The following is a 23,641-nucleotide window of genomic DNA, read 5'->3' on the forward strand; positions in this document are numbered from 1 at the left end:
GGGGCGTCTTAAAGGGGCCGCGGCAACCTCGCTAGCTGCCTGGCCACACAGCATGGCTCCGCGCTCTTCCTGCTTTTCACTTTGGCGAACTCAGACCGCCCGGGACACTAAGATCCGGTCCCGGTAACCGCCTGGAGGTGTCCCAGAGACTCGTGACCTTTATAGCCTGCGTCCCCGCCACCCAGAGCGCCAGGCGGATCCCCGCATCTCCGAGGACGGAGACTCCTGGCCAGCCTGGGTCTGAGGGCTGGAACTCAACCCCCACGGGGAAGGGAGGAACCTGGTGGGCATCGGGGTCCCCTAAGTCCCCAGGCCGCGCCCCTGCTACCGCCGCTGCTCCACGGAGAGCCGGTGTTCTCAGAGCAAAGGGCGAACTGCTGGAGAGGTGGGGCTGGGCAGGCATCTCAACCGTGGCCTGCCCTGGCTCAGCTGCGCGTTAGGTAATTTACGAGGGTGCGGCCACTGATCTCAAATAACTCCCGCGTTTGGGACCAAACCCTTAATATCAGGCACCTGCTGTGTGTCCTCAAATTCCGTTTTTGGCAGCAGCCAAAAGCGGGGGTTGACCAGGCTGTTGTGGGACAGAGCCTGCTTAGGTTCTGGTGTTGCCTGACCCAGAGACCTCTGTCAGGCCTCCACTGACCTGTTTCTACACCTGATGCTGGGTGGGTCTGTCAGTAAAACTTTAAAACAAAGATCAGATCGGGATTCTTAGGATCCTTCCGTCTTACACTTGTAGCACCTCTGCACCTTTCCAAGGGCTTCTGTAGCAGTTCATATTTTCCATCCTTTGAATTTTTTTAAGGATTATTAATTTATTATTATTGTAATTTGCCATAGGGCATGTGAATTTACCAGAGAAAAAGAAAGCAAGTCACCAGGTCTGAGAGTCAAACCGCAGTCTGCTGTGTGCGAGTCCAGCTCCTAAACCACCACACCACATACTGGCCGGTGTTTGTTTTGTTTTTAGTTTTTGTTATAGGGCACTTATGCTGGGAGGGCACTCCCCCACCCCAAAGGAGGTATGGCTGCCCTCAATCCCTTGACCTCCATTCTCCTCTTGAGATTTTGGGCACACACTTGATGGGCATGTTTTTAAAGTGCTGGGTTTGGGACTCATTCTTCCCATGGTCATGTGGGATCCATCTACCTTAAGCACCAGGCCACACGCTTGCCCTCCATCCTTTTCTTACTAAGGCCTGCAGTTTGGTCTGGTTCTGAATCAACTACAGCTCTTCTCAGGCACTGCCTTATCTTGCCTTTTTTTTTTTTTTTAGAGAGATTTTTGCTATAGGGCATGTGTACTCACCTGAAAGACAGACAAAAGAGAAATCCCTCCCTTAGTGTGGATGGCCATGTAGCAATCCCTGCTCCTCCATTCTCCTCTAGGGATTTTGGGCATGCACGTGCACACATGCCCAGCATGAGTTTTAAGCCGTAGAGTCCTGGACTCAAACCACAGTCAGCTACGTGGGAGTCCAGGGATGTAATCATGCCATCTGCTGGTCCCCTATTTTTCATTTTAGTTAAGAGACCATCATATTTCTTTATTTCACCGTGAGCTTCTGGAAGCCCATTCTGGGGAAGGGCAGGACAGAGGGATGTTGATTGGAACAAAATTACAGATAGATAAGAACAATTTTGGAGCCGGCAGGTGGCGTGGTGGTTAAGGGTGCTGGACTCCCACATGGCTATTCTAGTCCTGGACCTGGTGACTTCGTTTCTCACTTCTCCCACCCCCCATATCTATCTATCTATCTCTCTCTCTCTCTCTCTCTCTCTCTCTCTCTCTCTGTTCCCCTCTGGTTAAATTGAAATAAAGTTAAAATAATTCTTTTTAAAAAAAGATAACAATTTCTAGTGGTTTTTTTGTTTTTTTTACATACACTGAGGAAAATACTAAGGGACTTGACTTTAAAAGTACGTGTAAAGGGACCAGCAGTTGGCATAATGGCTATGTTGCTGGACTCCCAGGCAGTGGACCACAGTTCGTGTTCCGGACCTGGTGGCTTAAACTCACGCCGGGCACATGTGTGTGCATGCCCAGGATCCCAAGAGGAGAATGGAGGAGAAGGGATTACCGTGTGGCCATCCCTGTTGGGGGATGATTTCTCGCTCTCTGTCTCTCTCTGTGCTCAGGGCACACACCCTATAGCAAAAATGTCTCAAAAAGAAAGAAAGAAAGAAAAGTACATGTAAAACAAATACAAGTATGTTTTGGTGCAAAAATTGAAATCTATGCATAATTTTTTCATAATGCCCATTTCCCATGACCTTTTGAAGGCTTTCTCATATAGTTAAAACAACTACTGTAAATCTCAGAATAACTGAAAAAAGAGGGTCTTGATTGTTCCAATACAAAGTAATGACAAATGATTGAGATAATGTGTATGCCAATTTACCCTGGTTTAATCGTTGCACACTGCATTCAGGCACTTAAAAGTCATGTAATATCCCCCATGAATGTATCCCCCACAGGTGTATACAATGATTATTTGCTAATTTAAAAAACAAAAGCAGGGTCAGCCCCATAGCACAACGCTTAAGTGTTGCACATGGTAAACCTGATCCCACGCAGACAACCACGTTAGAATCCAGGGTCCAGCATCCTGAGAAACATGCCAGGCACTTATATGTACGTGCCCCAAATCCTGGCAGGATGGAAAATGGAGAAGGGATTGCTGCATGACCATGCCCCGCAGGGAGCCCACACCCCCTACCCTCCCCACCTCCCACCCCACCACCCACTGACAACAAAGTCCACTCCCATCTGTCTATCTCCTGCACAGATCATCATCCTGCAGGCCTGTGGGGAAGAACTGAGAGGTTGGCCAGGGCCAGGCCTGGCTAGCATGAAGGGGAGAGCCAGATCGAAAAGGGAGACTGACCCAGAGTGGCCAAGGGCTTTGGGGCCAGCAGAGGTCCTAGAGGGCGATTGGGGGGTAGGGTCTGTTGTTCTTGGGGTCAACTTCAAAAAACAAAACCACCAGGGACCAGTGGGTGGCATAGTGGTTAAGGCACTGGATACCCCCACATGGCTGACCACAGTTCAAGTCCTGGACCTGGTGGCTTTCTCTCTCTCTCTCTCTCGCCAAATTAAAATAAATGAATGAATAAATAAAATAAAATAATTCTTTAAAAAAAAAAAAAAAAACCACCAGGTGAGAGCCCCTGTCCAATCTTGTGCCTCATCAACCATGCAGAGTGAGCTCAGGTCAAGCCTCCTAACTCCTGATCAGCTGAGGCCACCCAGCTGGAAACCCCCAGTCTTGTCCCTGCCTTGCAAACGACTAAAGAGCACCTTCAGCTAGCCCAGTGATGTCCTTTCCTGTCACACCAGCGAAACTGGCACCTTGCCCCTCAACTTCATGGTTCATTTTCCCTTCCTCACATGCTGCCTTTGCTGACCAAACTCCACCAAATAAGTAGCCTCTGGCTCCTTTCTCTTCCAGTCATTTTTTTTTTCTCCCCTAGCTGAGCACTGCAAATTCATGGGCACTAGGATGTGGCTGTGGGATGTCCCAGCATCGCCGTGATGACCACTGCTCACAGACACAAAGCAGTCCCCAGCCCTTGGTTCATGCAGCAGGCAAGCGGGGACCTACTCTCCCAGGCTCCTTGTGCAGCCCTTGGAGTGGAGGAGAGAGATGAAGGGACACAAAGGAGGAGCAGTCAGGCAAGGCACCAGCCAGTAAACTCAAATGCATTGCGGTCCGTGTAGGCAGAGAGTTAGAGATGCAGCAAGATGGTGGTGAGCCCTGGGCATTCAGTGCCAGGGCCAAAATCTAGCTAGGAAAGCTGATGATGACCTGCTGGCAGCGCAGAGGGGAAGCGCATTCCAGGCAGACTGAATCCCAGTTCCGAAGAGTGCACTGGACAGACACCACCAGAACCTGGGCAGGCTCTGTCCCACAGCAGCCTGGCCTCAGTATGGTTAGAGCCCTGGGGCCTCTCCAAGAGGCATGGGTGGGCTGGCCATGGGAAGTGGGGACAGACACTGGAGTCAAATAGCATCTTGGAAGAACATTCTGGGCATTGCAGACTGTAAACAGGAGTGTGAGCATCAGATTGGCTGGTATAGAGGTAGATTGTGGGGGTAGGGGCGGCAGGGAGAAAAGGAGAAGAAAGGGAAGATGTGAGGGAGGCTAGGAGCCTATTAAGACTTGGTGACCTCCCTGGTAAGGGGTGGAGATAAGAAACTGGAAGACTCTCTGAGAACTCAGATGACAGTGGGCCCAGCACCTGGATGTGGACTCGGGAGAAGTCGCCCTCAGAGGAAGGATAGGAAGTTCAGTTTGCAAGTGTGGACTTGAGCTGCAGCTGCAGAATATCCTCAGGTGGCACCTACCCAAAACTGGAAGAGTATCCGTGAAGGGGTCCTGTGAATCCTGTGAAGCGCTGTCCTCATGCCAAAAGGTCTAAGACATCTCTATGGCTAACAGCTTCTCACTTCAAAAGCACCTGACATCTAATGAGTTGAGGGCCCATTAGACATTAATGTCAAGTGCTGGGGCCAGGCGGAGGCACTGGTAATACAACTGGATCTACATGGGAAAGGTCCTGAGTTCGTGTCCCAGGACCTGCCAGAACACACCACATGTGTATGTGCCCATGATCTGGGCAGGCTGACTGGGATATCTGTGACTCTCTCTAACTCTCTCTCATGGAAGAAATAAACTTTTAAAAAAGTGACAAGTGCTGTGGGGGTAATAAACAGGCTCAAGTGGATAGGGAGTGGGGCAGGCAGGGAGGGGAGTGGATGCAGTTTTCTGTTGGGCGTGTTCAAACTGAGCAGTGTTGAAAAGAGAATATCTGAGCAAAGAGTGCAAGGAGGTCAATTGGCCCTTTGGAGACAGGACCAGCTTTTGTTTGCCTGCTTGCCTGTTGTTTACGGTGGGGAAAGTGACAGTGTATTTGTAAACTGATGGACCGAGTGGAGGGAGGGAAACGATGCTGGAGGAGAGGGGGTGGGGGTCTCTTGTATGATGGGGACAGCCCCTGCTGGAACCATGGATGAGTCACCACAGAAAAGGGAGACCGCAAATCAGGTAGGGGCTGGAGCAGGTGGGCAGGTGGGTGTAGGGGGAGGTTGGGCACTCGCTTCTGATTGCTTCTGGTTTCCTTATGAAAATGGAACAAGGTCAGCAGTTGAGACAGACTGGAAGAGAAGGTATCAGGATTTAAGAGAGAAGAGAGAAAGGTATGAAAGTGATTCAGGATAATGGGAGCTTGAACAGGCTCTGAAAGAATTATAAGATGATCGCTGGGCAGCCTGAGGACCACCCTGAGGCTTGCAATGCCGACTTTAAGACGGGGCCAGTAGTCATCTCAGCTGTTATTTATGGTCACCTTGGATGTGGCAGGCACAGTGCACAGTACTTCACATCTCCCTTCATCCTTGGGGACCACCCACGAAAGTAGGCACTAACATTTGCTTGATGAGGAAATTAAGGCACAGAGAGTTTCAGTAGCTTACAAGACCACAGTCCACAGATCACACCGCACTGCATCCACCCCAAGCACACAGAGAAGCAAGCCACAAAAAAAGAAGGAGACTTAGGATGGTGGTACCGCAGCAAAACACAGTGCTCTGCAGGACAGACGTGTGCATGCACGTATGCCCAAGATCCTGAGGAGCTGGAGACCTGGAGGAAGGGGATTGGGGCTGAGCAGACCATATTGGCAGGTGCTTCCCCCCTCTCCCTCTCATGTATGAGCACTCAAGCATATGCTATCATAAATTTAAAAATAAAAAGAAGAGCTAGCCAGTGGAGTGGTGGTTAAGACGGTTGCATCCCACATAGCCAACTGCACAGTTCAAGTCCCAGATCCAGCACCTTGAGAAACACTATAAGCACACATGTCCATGCCCAAAGTCCTGAAAGGAGAAACAAAGAAGGGATTATGGTGTGACTATCCCCCATAGAGTGCTTTCTCACTCTCCTTCTCTCTTTCTCTCTGATGAGTACATGCACCCTCTAGCAAATTAAAAAAGAAACAAAAAAGAAAAATATTTAGAATATATTCTAATTCTTCTTTCATGCAAACCTTTCAGGTAGCTGAAATTCTCTTTATATATAACACTGACATTTAAAAATATTCTTTACAGGGGACCAGCAGTTGGTGTAATGGCTATGTCACTGGACTCCCATGTAGTCAACCGTGGTTCAAGTCCTGGACCTGGTGGCTTAAACTCACGCCAGGTGCATGTGCGTGCGTGCCCAAGATCCTGAGAGGAGAATGGAGAAGAAAGGATTGTGGCATGGCCATCCTCCCTGGGGGGTGATTTCTCGCTTTCTATCTCTCTGTCTCTCTGTCTTTCTGGCGAGCGCATGCACCCTATAGCAAAAACCTCTCCAAAGAAGAAAGAAAAAAGAAATTTAAAAATATCCTTTACGGGGCCAGCAGGTAGTGTGTTGGTTGAGAGCGCTGGACTCCCACATGGCCAACTATGGTTTGAGTCCCCAGACTTGGCGGCTTTCTCTCTCTCATCAAATTAAAATATAAATAAATAAATAAAGTTAAATAAAATAAATAATTCTTTAAAAAAAAAACAGTAAATACAATTTTGTCTTAAATTGCCACTTATAAATTTTTCTCTGGGGATACCACCAGAGTCTCTGGATGGACTGTGGATATGATGGCCCTTGCCTTGGGCCCCAGGGAGGTGCCTTTGTCCCCCAGACCTTGACAGTCACCAAGGACTCTCCTCAAATTACCAGAGGAAACCAAAACAGGAATCATATCCTCCTTTGCATGCTCTTGAGAAGTGCTGATAACCCATCACATGAGCTTGGCACATACAAGAAGCTAGGCCCTCACGTGGTTGGGATTGTGACAAAAAAAAAAAAAAAAGGAAGCAAATATGATTTCAAAATCCAAGGCCATAACCAATTACAAGTGCCCGACTCAGGGAAGGCTCTTGCCAAATATTTGCTGAATACTTTCTAAATGTTTATCTTAGATAAACAATGTAAGTTTTCAGTTTTATGGTAAGCCTGTGGTAAGCCTTACAATTCTACTAGGCAAATATTTCTAAATATTTTATAAATTAAGCACATAAGTTTCTGCATCAAACAAAACTTTCTCTTAAGCCACATTACATGGTAAATTATATCACAAGATATATATGGTCTTCAAAAAGTCATGGGAAATACATATTATAAAAAAACTATGCATGGATTTTGAACTTCTTAAAAATTTTAAAAATTATTTTATTTAACTTTATTTATTTTAATTTGACCAGAGAGGAACAGAGAGAGAGAGAGAGCGACAAGAGAGAAAGAGAAAGCCACCAGGTCCAGGACTTGAACCATAGTTGGCCATACAGGAGTTCAGTGCCCTTAACCACCATGCCACCTGCCGGCCCCACCTTTTTTTTTTTAAATAGAGATTTTTGCTATAAGGCATGTGTACTCATCAAAGAGACAGAAAGCAAAAAACTCATCCCCTAGGGAGGATGGCCAGGGTGCAACCTATTCTCCTCCTGGGATTTTGGGCATGCACACACAAGCACCTGATGTGAATTTTAACCTACCAGGTCTGGGACTCAAACTGTGGTCAACCATGTGGGAGTCCAGCACCTTAACCACTGCACAACCCACTGGCCCCAAACTTTTATACAACAAATAATAATTACTACTAGGCCGTCCATGGCTTGGTGGTTAAGGCAACTAGATCCCACAAGACCAACAGCACTGTTCAAGCCCTAGACACTGCAGCTTGGGAAACATGCTGGGCACATACGTGTATTGCCTAGGATCTTGAAAGGAGAATGGAGGAGAAGGAATTGTGGCATGGCCATCCTCCCAGGGGGAGAGGGGGTGATTTCTCACTTTCCCTCTCTGTCTCTGGCAAGCACATGCATCTTGTAGCAAAACTAAAAAACAAAAGTAAAACAAGCTCATACTTTAACTCCAATTTTCCACAAACTTTTTAAAGTGTGTGCACACACATGTGTGTGTATTTAAATTTATATTACAGCATCCTTGCTTGTCTAAGGAGTGGTCCCTTACACATAATTGTGCCTCCTACAATGAGTGCTACTCTTACTCATGCAATGAAACAGAGAGCCTCCTTTATAGTCAACGTTTTCCAGCAATCTTCACAGAAACAAAGAGCAAATTCTGAATAGCAAATCTCTGGCTAAGTACGTTTATAAGATGCTACATTCGAAACTCCTGAGAAGCAGCTACAGTATTAATAGACTGTTAACCTACAGTAAACTGATGTGTCTAGACTAATATTAGACACTAGACATCATAGACGTCAAAGCGCTTGTGGCAACCGTGTGCAAAATCAGCTGAAGCTCTATTCTCCCTGCCATGTCTAGAGTAGCAGAATAGGGCGCTTTTCTGACACTTGATAGGAGGCAGGAGGAATCCAAGAAAAACTTCAGCCAAATTTGGATGTTGAGGGAGGCATGTAGAGGAAGTGGGTTGTGGTTGAAAGAACAACTAGTTCTCGTCCACAATCTTCTACTTACTTCCAGTGCCACTTGAGCAACTCACCCAACCTCTGTGAACTAGTTTTTCTTTTCTTTTCTTTTCTTTTTTTTTTTTTTTGGAGAAATTTTTGCTGTAGGGCATGTGTGCTTGCCAGAAAGACAGAGAGAAACAGAGAGACAGAGAGCAAGAATCACCCCCCAGAGGGATGGCCATGCCACAATACTTTCTCCGTTCTCCTCTCAGGAACTTGGACACGCACGCACACGTGTCGGGCTTGAGTTTAAGCCACCAGGTCCAGGACTCGAACCGTGGTCAACAACATGGGCATCCAGTGACATAGCCATTATGCCAGCGGCTAACCCCAGTTTTTCTTTTTTTTAAGAGAAATTTTTGCTTTAGGGCGCATGTGCTCGCTGGAGAGAGAGAGACAGAAAGCAAAAAAAATCAGCTCTCAGGGAGGATGGCCACGCCACAATCTCTTTCCTCCATCATCCTCTCAGGATCTTGGGCACGCATGCATATGCACCTGGTGTGAGTTTTAAGCCACTCGGTCCAGACTCGAACCACAGTCGACTACATGGGAGTCCAGCAACGTAACCATTATGACATCTACTGGTCCTGCAAGCTAGGCTTTCTTAAACTGGAGACTTCAAACGTTCTTTCAGAATATAATAAAGTGTCTCCTTTTGGAGTATTTTTACCTCATCACTTTCCAAAATGACAAAAAAAATTTCTTCTTTTTTAAAAATTTTTACTATAAGGCATGTGTGCTTGCCAGAGACACAGAGAGAGAGAAAGTGAGAAATCACCCTGTCATGCTACAATCCCTATTCCTCTACTCTAGTCACCATTTCTTTTTTTTTATTATTTTAAGAGTTGTTTAATTTTTTAAAATGTATCATTATTATTATTTTTTAATTTGCTACAAGGTATGTGCAGTCCCAGAGAGAGACAGAGAGAGACAGAGACAGTGAGAAAACAAGCTGCCAGGTCTAGAACCCAGTAGCTGGCCCTGTGGGAGTCCAGCACCTTAACTGCCATACCTCCTGCAGGCCCCTAGAGTCACCACTTCTAAAAGGAACTTGACAGGAAAAAACACTTGCCATGCTCCTGTTCTGTGTTGGGCAGTGTGGTGATTCAAACATCCGTGTCCTGTCTCTGCATTTAACCCTCAGGACTGTGATGGATATTACCATCTCCAGTTTAAAAATACAGAGCCAGCCTGAATCCCTGCCTGAACCCCTGTGGGCCACAACAGTGTCTCATCTCAATATCCATAGTGCCTGGAACAGAGTAGGTGCTCAGTAAATGTTCAGCTGAACTTAAGGTCATGTTCCCAGGGTCATTTGGTGAATAAGTGAGGAAACCTAAACCTTCTGCCTCCGTAATCAAACTCTGACCCATAGAACATGAAGTATATCCCCCCTTCAGGATAGAAATATGCCTGGATCATTCTAGAAGGCCATTCCTGGTTTTAACACATCAAGAATGTCCAGATAGTAGGGAAGATGCCAGTGAAGCAGGGGAAATGAATGCTCTTTGGGATCTCACTGAGATATTTTTGTGATTGTGGGGTATCATTCAGAGGAAATGATGTCCCTCTGCAACTTTCACTTTCCGTCAGATCGACGAAGGTCACTGAGACGTCCTTCCCTTGGATATCGGTTGGCCAATGGTAAAGACAACTTGGAACAAACTAGTTACCAGCTACCAGAGCACTGAATTTGATGGCAACAAGGCTTTAGGTGGGGAGAAGCAGGCAAGTGGCACTCCCAAATTGGGACACAGAAGGCACTTCCTTTGGTCAATAAGGAACTGAGGGTTTTGTTTGTTTGTTTGTTTTAATTTGCTATAGGTACATGCTCACTGGAAACATAGAGAAAGACAGTGAGAAAGAGAAGGAAAGTGAGAAAGCACCCCCGGGGGGATGGCCACACCGCAATCTCTTCTCTTCCATTCTTCTCTTGGAATTTTGGACACGCACCCATGTGCGTTTTTTTCTTTTCTTTATTTTAACATGTATTTACTTATCTATTTATGTGTTGTAATTTTCAAGCCATCAGGTCCAGGACTTGAACCACAATAGGCCATGTGGGAATCCAGCGCCTCAACCACCACACCATCTGCTGCTATCCCTATTGTTTTTTTAAGCCACTGGGACTCGAACAGTGCAGTTGGCCATGTGGGGTTCAGTCACCTTAACCACCACACCACCAGCTGGCCAGCAAGTGGAGATTTTATAAGCCCTTTGCAGCACCTATGAAAGTCAGTCTTCACTTTCTCCCAGTCATTGTTCTGTTTTGCCAGCAACACCCAGAACTCAGACCTCCTACAAGCACAGAGTAAAGTAGGAGGCATTGGGGCTTAGAGATGGGGTTGCCATGGACTCATGGCTTTGTGAAACAAGGAGCTTAGAGGATGGCAGTGGGAGAGGTCCTAAAGGAGAAGAGAGGCGCTTTGGTGGGGAGGGAGGGACAAAGCCTCTCCCCTGTTCCTTCTCCTTCCCAGCAGGCCCCTTATCCTCTCCTCTGGCTGAGTTGCCCTCCTCTGCCTCCCTGGCCCTGTTCTGGGGGCCCCTACCTGCTGCTTGCACCGTGGAGGCCATCGCTGTCCTCAGTGAGATGCCCAGGAGCTGTGAGAAGAAGCCTGAGGACAGGGCTGGGGAAAGTCCCCTTATGCTCCAGCAGAAGGTAAGCAGTGACCGACATGAAGGAGTGACCAAGGAGAAGGCCAGGGAAGAGGTGCCATGGAGGGCATGGGGAGACCTTGAGGAAATGCGCAGAGCTGGGCCTCCTGGGGGACAGAATGCAGCCTCACAATCCCACCCTGTGCCAAGGTTCTCTGGTTCTGAGCCTGGAGTCTTGCCACCAGGAAGAGGCTCAAGGTGCTGCCGACCAGCGTTCACTGGCCAGAGCTGGGATGTTTCCCCATCACAAGGGAATCCTTGATAAAAACCATGACTCGTAAGAGCCAGCCTAGTGAAGACGATGTGATGGGCACCCACAGTCCAGGTCCAGGACCTGCTCTGCAGCCCTAGACAGTGTCAGTAGGAGCCAGTGAGGTGAGGATTGCAGCCATGCCATGAGCTGGCAAGGGTGGCCCACTAGAGGCGAGATGGATGAGTCTGGAGGACATCATGTGACGTGAAATAAGCCAGGCTAAGAAGAGAAGTACTACACACTCTTTTATGTGGAAGCTAAGAAAACCGTCATAGGCGAGAGTAGAATAGTAGACACTAAAGGGAGGGGAGGGGAGGGGAAGGGAGAGGAAGGGAGATGACGATTAACAGATTACAGGGTTTCTTTTTGGTGTGATGAAAATGTTCTGGAATTACATAGTGGGGACAGTTGTACAATATTCTGTACTAAAAGTAAAGTAGTAAAAGCCACATTAGGGGCCAGCTAGTGGCTAATGGTTAAGGCAGCTGGATCCCACATAGCCAACTATGTAATTCAAGTCCTAGACCAGTGCCTTGAAAAAACATACCAAGCAGTGGTGCGTGTGCCCCAAATCCCAAAAGCAGAATGGAGAAAGGATTACAGCACGGCCACCACTCTGGAGAGTGTATTCTCTCTCTTTCCTCCTCCAGTGAGTGCATGTGCCTGAAACCAAAATAAAAATAAAATTTAAGAAAAAACTGAAGCTGGGAAGGAAAAAATACATCGTGTTAGGAAAAAAAAGGGGGGGGAGCACTTTACTGTAGAATTTACAGTGGTCTGAATGGTGGATTTAGGGCCAGATGGTAGCACGGCAGGAAAATATAATGCTCAGCGATGCAGACATGGGAAGCTTCCCACTTTGTGTCCAGACACCTCCCTGAGTACGTTGGGAGCGGGCATGCCCATAATCTGGCGCTGGCTGAGCCTGGGAGTCAATCGTGAGGTATTATTAAAACCATACTAGAGATGCTGTCTCTTTCTCACTCTTTTTTTTTTTTTTTTTTTTTTTGAGAGGTTTTTTTTTTCACTATAGGGTGCATGCGCTCGCCAGGCAGACAGAGAGAGACATAGAGACAGAAAGAGAGAAATCATCCCCCAGGGGGGATGGTCACGCCGCAATCCCTTCTCCTCCATTCTCCTCTCGGGATCTTGGGCACGCATGCACACGCGCCCGGCATGAGTTTTAAGCCACAAGGTCCGGGACGCGAACCGCGGTCGACTACGTGGGAGTCCAGCGACATAGCCATTACGCTAACTGCTGGTTCCTTCTTTCTCACTCTTATGTGGGCATGCATGAGTCCTACTATGAATAAAGAAAAAAATTTTAATAAAATGGTAAATGTAATGTTATATGATTTTTTTCCCCCAGAAAGCATGTGCCCTCATCAGAGAGAGGGAGAGAGAATAGCGGAGTGAGAAAGCATGCTCCGTGGGGAATAGTCATGCTGCCATCCTTTCTCCTCCACTCCTCCTTCCTTTGGGGATTTTAGGTACATACATACACACAACACGTTTTTCTTTCTTTCTTTTTTTCAGAGGTTTTTTATCTTAGGGTGTGCGCACTCACCAGAGAGAAAGACAGACTGAGACAGTAAGAGGGAAAGTGAGAAATCACCCCCTAGAGGGGATGGCCACATCACAATCCCTTCTCCATTCTCCTTCCAGCATGCATGCACACACCCCTGGTATGATTTTCAAGCCACCAGATCTGGGACTCGAGCCACAGTCAGCTATACAGGAGTCTAGCAATGTAACCGCTATGCTGTCTGCTGGCCCCATCCAGCATGTTTTTTCAAGCTGTTAGGTCCAGGACTCGAATGGCACAGTCAGCAGGTGGAATCTAGCCACACTGAAAAATTACATACCACAGGCTGGTCCTATCATGTGAATTCTATCTCATTGAAAAATATATGCCAAAAAAGGAGTGGCCCCTAACTTGCATGAACCAAGCCCCACACCCCCACAACAGGACCATCACTTATTAATTTTTGTCTGTAAGTCTTTTCCCTTAGTTTCCTGGGGCAAGTGCCTTCTTGCATTTCCAGTGTAGATCCGAGAAAAAGAGGTCTGCATTTATACACCACCACCAGGAGAACGACATACCACAAAGCTGGTGTCAGGATCCAGGAAGGCCAGGGCCAGTGGGATCAGCAGGCCCACCCTGTCCAGAGCATGTCCTGTGTTATTAACTATTTGTATCTCTGAGCTGGGGAAGCAAGGACTTCATACTGGCTGCTATAGGTGAAAGTGTCATGTGAAACGTGGAATTGCCTCTCCCTTCGTCCACAGAATGCAGTACCCAAGGAGTCTATTAGCAAATCCGAACTGTTAGCTCAACTCAACACCACAACAATAAGCAAAACTGGGTGTTGTTGGATAATTTTTGGTCTTTGGTACATGAATAATAATCATAATATAATCCAGGGTGGGCTAGTGGCATGACTGTAACCCAGAGCTCTGCAAAGCTGGCTAGACCCACATGGGAAGGTGCCACTGGGTGTGGACGTGCCCATGATCTAAACTGGCTGAGACTGGGGTGGATCATTATGTAAAAACCCTTTGGGAGGGGCCAGCAGGTGGTGTGATGGTGAAGGCACTGGACTTCCACATAGTTAACCACAGTTTGAGTCCTGGATCTGGCAGCTTAAAAATCTCATCGGGGGACCAGCAGTTGGCATAATGGCTATGTCACTGGACTCCCATGTCACCGACCATGGTTCGAGTCCTGGACCCTGTGGCTTAAACTCACGCCAGGTGCGTGTGCGTGCATGCACAAGATCCCAAGTGGAAAATGGAAGAGAAGGGATTGAGGTATGGCCAACCCCTTGGGAGATGATTTCTCGCTTTCTCTTTGTCTTTCTGGTGAATGCACATGCCCTATAGCAAAAACTATTCAAAAAAAAAAAAAAAATCTCAGGACCAGCAGTTAGCGTAATGGCTTTGTCGCTGGACTCCGACATAATATTCGAGTCCCGGACCCGGTGGCTTAAAACTCACGCCAGGCGCGTGTGTGTGCGTGTCCAAGATCCTGAGAGGCGAATGGAGGAGAAGGGATTGTGGCGTGGCCATCCCCCCTGTGGGGTGATTTCTCGCTTTCTGTCTCTCTGTCTGTCTCTGTCTGTCTGGCAAGCCCACGCGCCCTATAGCAAAAGCCTCTCCAAAAAAATAAATAAATAAATCTCATCAAGCATGTTTGCCCAAAATACTGAGAGAAGAATAGAGAAGGAATTGCAGTATGGCCAACCTCCTGGGCAGGTTGATTTCTCATTTTCTGTCCCTCTGTCTCTCTCTGCAGAGTACACATGCCCTATGGCAAAAACCTTAACAACAAACAAACACCCTTTGAATATGTCTCTCTCTCTCTTTCTCGGAAGAAATGAACAAACAATGGCGTCGCTTGAGCTGGAGGCAGGTTGCAGGCTGCTGATGTCGCTGAGGAGAAAGGAGTGTAGTTCAGCCTCTTAGGCCTGGATCCCCACAATGACTAGTGCTGCCAGAGAGTCTCACCCGCATGGGGTGAAGCATTCAGCCTCACCAAACAATGATCTGGGATCCAGCAATTGGGAGGCAGCAGATTTAGGCAATGAAGAGAGAAAACAAAAGTTCTTGAGAGGTATGGGTGCAGGAAAGAAAGAACATGCTGGTCATCTGGTTATAGGAGATCACAAGTTAACATCTCACTTCCGAACAGGGGAAGAAAACAAGAAAATTAATGAAGAACTGGAGTCTCAGTATCAGCAAAGTATGGACAGTCAGTTATCAGGAAGATACTGACGACATTGCAGACTTGGCTTCAGTGAGGTAGAAGATCATGATGGAGAGGGCAATGTGGCTGGAGATGATGATGATGAGTCACCTGATACTGAAAGTCCAGATGACTCTGAAAGTGACTCAGAGTCAGAGAAAGAAAAATCTGCTGAAGAACTCCAAGCTACTTTCACTTCCTGATGAAGTAAAAGATCCCCCAAAACAAAAAAGATGCAAAAATCAGTTATAAAATGATGTTTGTTAAATCCAGTGGTTCATAACTCCCCAACACCTAGTCTTTGTATTAAAAGTAAGCCTTATGGGCAGGTGACATGGTGAGTTAAAGGTGTTAAATTCCCACATGGCCAACCTTGGTTAGAGTCGCCTTGCTTTCTCACTTTGCCTTTTTCTCTCTCTCATCAAATTAATAATAATAATGATAATAATAACAATGGAATTAAGTAAATGAATAATTCTTTAAAAAAGAGAAGTAAGCCTTGGGAACCAGCAGGTGGCATAATGATTATGTTGCTGGACTCCCACGTAGTCGACCACAGTTCAAGTCCTGGACCCAGTGGCTTAAACTCCCATCAGGCACATGTGCGTTCATGCCGAAGATCCTGAGAGGAGAATGGAGGAAAAGAGATTGTGGCATGGCCATCCCTCTGGAGGGTGACTTCTTGCTTCCTGTCTCTCTGTCTCTGTCTTTCCAGAGAATACACATGCCTTATAGCAAAAACCTCTCAAAAAAAAAATGTAAGCCTTATTGTTATCATGTACAGTGGAGGACTGAGTATAAAGCGCAAACCTTTGTATTATAATTTTTTAAAAGGCCCTTTTAAATAATTACAAAGATGGTATGGTAGTTGAGGTGTTGGATTCCCACATAACTGACTGTGGTTCAAGTCCTGAATCTGGTGGCTTGCTTTCTCACTTTCTCTCTGTCTTTCTGTCTTTACCTCTCTCTCTATTCAAATTAAAGAAAAATGAATAAGTAAAATAATTCTTTAAATAAATAATTAATTACAAAGAGTGTTTGCTTTCCAGTGCCATGGGTTACACGTTTATGGGCATGACAATAATCCATTTTTATAAAGAGTAAGAGTTGTTTAAAATAAGAAATAAATACATTACTCAACTTCCTTTCATGTTAGCATCATCAGTCACCCCCTATCGACACCTTTTTACCCTCTCAAATGCAGTAGGGAGGAGACATTTTGTTTGTGGTAGTTATTTCATCTTTTTTGTTGTTCATATTTTGCTCTTATGAAAATTTGATATTGTGATGTGTTCATGAAAAAAAACCTCTAATGATACTTTTCTTGTAGTAGAACTATTCATCGTGAATATTTCTTCCGTCAGTCACAACATAAACATGTTGGCAAAAGATTAGGCACTTAGTTTGCTCTTACTGATTCAGCTCTACATTTTGTATCAAAGCAACATGAGAGCAAGTACTTTCACATTGTTGGGTTGCAGTCACAGCTGTACATTTGGAGCTTTTTTTTTTTTTTTAACAAAAGTTTATTCTTAAATGTATAACACGTTCTAAGACAACACTTCATTCTACCTCTAACTGCTATGCTGGGGAATCCAGATGTTTAAATAGGAAAGGAATCAAGGGTGGTCGCCATGGTCCAGACACAAGGAGCACCTTACTTCTTGCCAGATTTCTTAATTCCACCTGAGGCCAGGGGGCCCTTCCCCGCCGCCTTCGCTTTTAGCTCCTCGAGCTTCTTCTGCTCCTCTTTTTCTTTCTGCTTGAAAGCCTCGTCTTCTTCGTCCATCTCCTTGGCCTGCTTCTTGGACTGTTTCAGGGGCTTCTTCTTGCCACCTTCGCGAACTGCCAGATCTGAGACTCAAACTGCGGTTGGCCATGTGGGAGTCCAGTGCCTTAAACACCCCCCATTTGGAGTATTTTGATCCCAAGTAGTCTATATGATTTGGATTACATTGTATGTTAGATTTTTAATAAAAATTTGGCCAATTTTTACAGAAGAAATTATTTGTCTGGTCATTTAATCTTATCTATTTAGTAATATGTAAACCTGGATTTATTCTTTTTTTTTTCTTTTTTTGGAGAGGTTTTTGCTATAGGGCGCGTGCGCTCGCCAGACAGAAAGCGAGAAAACACACCCCGGGGGGGATGGTCACGCCGCAATCCCTTCTCCTCCATTCTCCTCTCGGGATCTTGGGCAGGCACGCACACGCGCCCGGCATGAGTTTTAAGCCACCGGGTCCAGGACGTGAACCGTGGTAGACTACGTGGGAGTCCAGCGACATAGCCATTATGCTAACTGCTGGTTCCCTGGATTTATTCTTTTTAAGGTAATATGTGACCAAAATTTATTTTCTCCCTAAGTTCTAACTAAAGAGAAAACAGTTTCCCATAAAAAAATAAACAAAATAAAAAGAAATGAACAAATAGACTTAAATAACAGTAGTAATAATCCAGCTTGCAGTTCCCCTTTAGTTTCCGAGAACTCCTTTCAGCAGATATACAGTCTGTAGACCTGCAGTCTGTTTGTTTGCTCCTTCATTTTGTATTTTTTAATAATTATTTATTTTATTTACTAATTATTATTATTCAATTTGACCAGAGAGAGAGAGGAAGAGAAAGCAAGCCACCAGGTCCGGGACTCAAACTGCTGTCAGCCATGTGGGAATATAGCACCTTAACCACCATATCACCTGCCAGCCCCTCATTTGTTTTTTAACAGCTTTACTGAAGTGTACTGATATGGTCTTTCTATGAAGGCCACATCACCTCCTTTTCCACCTCATGACTACTGGTCCTCATCCTCATCACCCATAAGCAACCCATCTCTGCACACACCTCATATCCACCATTAGAAGAGGTCTCCTGGGACCAGCAGTTGACGTAATGGCTATGTTGCTGGACTCGCATGTAGTTGACCATGGCTCAAGTCCCAGAAACTCACGCTGGGCACGTGTGCGTGCGTGATCAAGATCCCGAGAGGAAAATGGAGAAGGGATTGCAGCATGGCCATCCCCCTTGGGGGGGGGGTATTTCTCACTTCCTGTCTGTCTGTCTGTCTGTCTCTGTCTTTCTGACGAGTGCACGCGCCCTATAGCAAAAACCTCTCCAAAAAAATTAAATAAATAAATAAATTTTAAAAGGGAGAGAAATGAGGTCTATTTGAGTCACAATTACAGCCATGTGGAAAGTCCAAAGGCATCACAAAATGGCAGAGGGCAGGATCTTGAGTAGAGTGGCTGTCCATAAATTTCTGCCTATCCGATTCTCTTTTCCTCTTCTATAAACTCATCAGAACTCAATCATGAAGGCTTTATCACACCTGAAGGCCCTGAGAGACCATGAAGGGTAGGTTTTTGCTTAGAACATTTACAGTACAATGAAGTCTCAACACATGAATTTTGGGGACACCCAAACTGTAGCACAGCCCAGTTGTAAGATACTGTACTATAGATAATCACAAATTTAGCAACCTGAAACAATGAACTTCTATTCTGGGTTAGAAATCTGACATGGGGCCAGCAGGTGATATGGTAGTTAAGGCACTGAACTCCCATATGGCTGACCATTGTTTGAGTACTGGACCTGGTGACTTGCTTTCTCACTTTCCCTCTTTCTCTCTATCTTTCACTCTCTCTTCCTTTCTTTCTTTTGGAGAGATTTTTGCTATAGGGCACATGCACTCACCAGAAAGACAGAGACAGAAAGCAAGAAATCATCCCCCGGGGGGATGGTCACACTGCAATCCCTTCTCCTCCGTTGTCTTTTCAGGATCTTGGGCGCACACACATATGCACTCAGCATGAGTTTAAGCCACTGGGTCCAGGACTCAAACCATGGTCAACCACATGGGAGTCCAGCAACATAGCCATTACACCAACTGCTGGTTCTCCACTCACTCTTTCTCTCATCTCTCTGATGACCACATGTGTCCTATAGCAAATTAAAAATAATAAGAAGGGGACCAACAGACAGACCCCAAGGTGGCCCAATGATCTCTGTCTTCTATGGGCTGAACTGTGACTTCCTTCTAGGTAGAATGTGGCACAGATGAAAAAGTTTTGTAGGTGTTATGAACAGAGATCAGTTGATTTTGAGTAAATTGAAAGGGAGATTATACTACAGGAGCTTGGTTTAATCAGGCAAAAAAGCCCTTGTAAGAGGGATTTGGCCTTTTCTGAGGCCCAAAACTCTCTTTCCTATTGGACTTGCAGAAGCAAAGAGCCGGTTGTAAATGAGCAGGGAACTATAGGCGCAAGGGTATCTGCCACACCTACTTAATGAAATAAGTGGAAATTAAACATAATCTATTGCTCACTGTCCTTCTGCATTTACAACTACCTTTCTGCACACTTCATAGTAATGCATCTCTTAGGAGTGTCATTATGAACTCACAGCTTTACTGTATCCTGAAAGGTCCCCACTCCGAGTGAGCTCATCCCTTACTCAGACTTATCCGCCCCACCTGCCCCCCACAGCTCCAGCCACACTGGCCTCTTTGTTGTCCTGAGCCTTTGAACTTAATGTTCCCTCTGTCTGCTTCACTCTTCCTTCTTCCCTGAGAGATACATGAACTCCCCCCCTTGACTTTATTCAGGCTCTGATAAAATCTCACTTTATCTGAGAAATCCTAAGACTCTTCAGGGAGGCAGCAGAGAGGAGTGCGGGGGTATTGATTGCCTGAAGACCTCTCCCATGTGGCTTCGGGGGGAGCCCACTTTCCTTCTTCGCAGTTCAGAGCCTTGGTCTGAACTTCTCTGAAAGACCTTGCATTGTTCTGGCCCCTTCCCTGGCCCTGTTTGCTCTCTGGAGAAATTTATTTTATGTTTTCTTGACCGCTTTTGCTCTGTAGACATACTGTATTTATCTTTGGCTGCCTATGGAAGTCCCCTCATACCTAAATCAAACTCTCTCCCTCCCTCTCTCTGTCCCACTGCTCCAAATCTCTCCCACTACCACCTCCAAACCATTCACCAGGACTTACTGAACACTCACAATACCTAAAGAGCTATGCCAGGTTCAAGTCGCTGGTCAAATGATCCTGAAACTGACAGACCCAAAATTTATTTAACTGATGACCTTTATCACTTAGGGAGAAACAAGAATGACAATAACTATAAAATATAAATTGGTAAAAGATATCTCACATGGAGCACTTTATCCATGAAACATATACTTGGAAGTACAATAGGAGACCAGAAAGAGAAATTCAGGAATTTTATATGAAAGACATCACATAACCCAGTCATGTTGTCACAAGTAGTAAGTCACTTCTATGTGATCCTAGAGCCATATGGAAGACCAGGGTTCAGATCCCATGTCAGCCTGAAAACACCAGGCCTACATGCACTCCTGGTCCTGCCAACACGAGCACTTCAAGGGTTTTCTTTCTCTTTTTCTGTCTCTTCTTTCACTCTCTCTCTCATAAAAGAAATAAACAAAATGAACTTTAAAAAATTACAGTAAAAGGGACAGCGAGTGGTGTAGTGGTTGAGGCACTAGACTTCCACATGGCCAACTGCGATTTGAGTCCTGGATCCTGCAGCTTGAAACCCATGCCAGGCATGTGTGCTTGCATGCCCCAAATCCCAAGAGGAGAATGGAGGAGAAGGAACTGCAGCATGGCCATGCCCCCTGGGGGGTGATTACTTGCTTTCTGTCTGTTTGTCTGTCTCTTCGGTGAGCGCACTCATCCTACAGCAAAAAACTCTCAAAAAAAAATTACAGTAAAGGTAGCAGTCAGATATAGCTACCTTTAAAGAGATTAGACCAAGGGGCTCAGCCTTGTGGCCTAGTGATTAAAGGAGCCAGATCCCACATGGCTGACTGCAATTCGAATCTCAGCCCAGCATCTTGGAAAACATGCCAGGCATGTGTGCATGCATTTGTGCCCCAAATCCTAACAGAGTGGAGAAACAGAGAAGGAATTGTGGTGCTGTGACAGGCAATCCAGTAGAAATGAGCAGACAGCCTTAAGGAAATAGCAGAAGGACATCAGTCACATCAATCACAACTTACCAGGAATTGCAACTAAACCCTAGTGAGATTGCCTTTCTTCTACCAGGCGAGGTAGATCTCATTCTTCTTCTTTGGTACCTGAGAAAAAGCATCTAAGGATGGTTGTTAACATCTTATCATTCTCATAAATACAAAAGGACCCGATAAGACATTTTGGTCAACATCCTCATTCTCAACAAGGCAATAAACTGATTGGGCAGTTCATCCAAATAAGGATGCTCGTACCTTCTAAATCCACACCGAGCATGTGGGATTAGGTCACTGAATTCCTCACCTATGAGAGATGTGCAGGTGCAGGAGAAAACCCACAAATTCAAAGCCAGATACTATGACAGACCTCCCCGTGCAGAATATTTATTATCAACTCTTAGAATAAATGTAACACCTCACCCCATGCCTGGGGCAGTTGTTCTTCTCTGGCAGCTGCCCACCTGTATGCCTTTCAGGCATGGAGGTGTACTTCTTTTATATTAAAAATCTTCACTTTGGGGGGCCAGCAGGTGGCATGGTGGTTAAAGTGCTGGACAATCCCACATGGTCGACCACAGTTCGAGTCCTGAACCTGGTGGCTTGCTTTCTCACTTTCCCTCTCTCTCTTTTTCTGTGTGTATCTCTCTGGTCAAATTAAAATAAATGAATGAATAAATAAAAGTAAGTAAATAATGGGACCAGCAGTTGGTGTAATGGCTATGTCACTGGACTCCCATGTAGTTGACCGTGGTTTGAATCCCATACCCAGTGGCTTAAACTCACGTTGGGTGCATGTGCATGTGTGCCCAAGATCCTGAGAGGAGAATGGAGGAGAAGGGATTGCGGTGTGGCCATACCCCATGGGCGGTGATTTCTCATTTTCTGTCTCTCTGTCTTTCTCTTTCTGGTGAGCGCACATGCCCTACAGCAAAAACCTCTCCAAACAACAACAAAAAAATTTAAGTAAATAATTATTTTAAAAGAATATCTTCACTTTTTTATTAAAGTGTTCCTTTTCCTGTTTTACAAGTATTTGTGGTTTTTCATTTTGCATCTCAGGACAGGTCCCTAATCTTAGAGATCTGAACCTAAAGAACCAAGGATTTTCTGGGAACCAGCAGTTAGCGTAATGGCTATGTCGTTGGACTCCCACGTAGTCGACCGCGGTTTGTGTCCCGGACCGGAGGCTTAAAACTCATGCCAGGCGTATGTGCGTGCATCGTGCCCAGGATCCTGAGAGGAGAATGGAGGAGGAGGGATTGTGGCGTGACCATCCCCCTTGGGGGTGATTTCTCGCTTTCTGTCTCTCTGTCTCTCTGTGTCTGTCTGGCGAGCGCACGTGCCCTATAGCGAAAATCTCTCCAAAACAGAAAAAAAAAAAAAGAACCAAGGATTTTCTACTACACAACACAATTCAACACTCTCCCATCCAATAACAGTGTGACTACACCCCATTAGAGAATTCTTTCTCCTTTTCTCCCCGCATAAGACCATGAATTCATTAAGGACAGGAGCCTGAGGGGGGGGGGTAATTTTTCCTTTTACTCCTTACACCCACACTGTCCCTGTTTACTGGTTTGAGAGTAACCAAAGAGCTGCAGTCGAGATTTATTTCTTGTGAGATAACCTGAGGAAGTTTCTGTCTGTAGTCACCCAGTCCAGGATGGTGTTAAGTAAAATCTATAGGAGATCATTGTGTTGGGCCAAGCTCCTGCTCAAAGCCCTACCAGATTGGACTAAAAATCAAAATGGAGTTACACATGCTAAAGTTCTACTAAGCTGTTTGGTCTTTCTAAAAGCCAAGAGAATGAGAAATAGTCAGATTTCCAAAATCAGCACAATAATGAGATTTCTCTACTTTAATCTTTACACAAAAGAAGTAACCTGATGTTAACTAATCAGTTATTTTCCTAGTATTCTCTTTGTTGCCTCCTTACAAGGAAATGACCAATTTGTTTTTTCTTCCTTATTTTTGCTTTCTTCAGCCCTTCTGTCAATAAAACCTCTTCTGTTTGGCTCTCGGAACACTTATTCTATTTGATGGAATGAAGCGCTGCTCTATTCTAGGATGACAAATAATGTCCACTGGTTTCTTTAAACTGTATCTTTAAATTTTTGTCTTTGCTTTGCTCTAAGGTGCATGCACTGCAGGAGAGAGACAGAGAGAGGGAGAGGGAGAAATCACCCTCCAGGAGTGATCTACCTCTCAGGATTTTGGGCATGCATGCACACGCATCTGGCTTGCACACACACGCGCCCTGCATGTTTTTCAAGTCACTGGGTCCAGAACTTGGACAGCAAAGTCAGCCGTGAGGGATCCTGGGTGGTTAAGCTGCCTTAAGCACCATGCCACTTGGCTGGTCTGTAATTTTGTCTTTCAACAATGGACAGTGGCAAGGTGTGCTTTTCTGTTCCAGAGGGATCTGGTGCCAGCAACTGCCCAGGGGTATGTGGACACTGCCCCCTAGTGGTCAATCTCCCCGTTCCCCCCCCCCCCCCCCCCCCCCCCAAAGCAACCCAGA

The 23,641-nt window shown here is 45.8% G+C and overlaps 2 pseudogenes; one reads left to right on the plus strand and one right to left on the minus strand.

The window, feature by feature from the left end:
- Nucleotides 1-11,293: 11,293 nt before the first annotated feature.
- Nucleotides 11,294-15,444, plus strand: LOC102469562 (small acidic protein pseudogene; annotated as a pseudogene).
- A 1,228-nt stretch (nt 15,445-16,672) lies between these two features.
- On the minus strand, nt 16,673-19,462 carry LOC114008064 (translation machinery-associated protein 7 pseudogene; annotated as a pseudogene).
- Between the last annotated feature and the right edge of the window lie 4,179 nt (nt 19,463-23,641).

This window comes from Tupaia chinensis, unplaced genomic scaffold, assembly GCF_000334495.1.
Source record: "Tupaia chinensis unplaced genomic scaffold, TupChi_1.0 Scaffold000279_1, whole genome shotgun sequence".
Classification (NCBI taxonomy): Eukaryota; Metazoa; Chordata; class Mammalia; order Scandentia; family Tupaiidae; genus Tupaia; species Tupaia belangeri.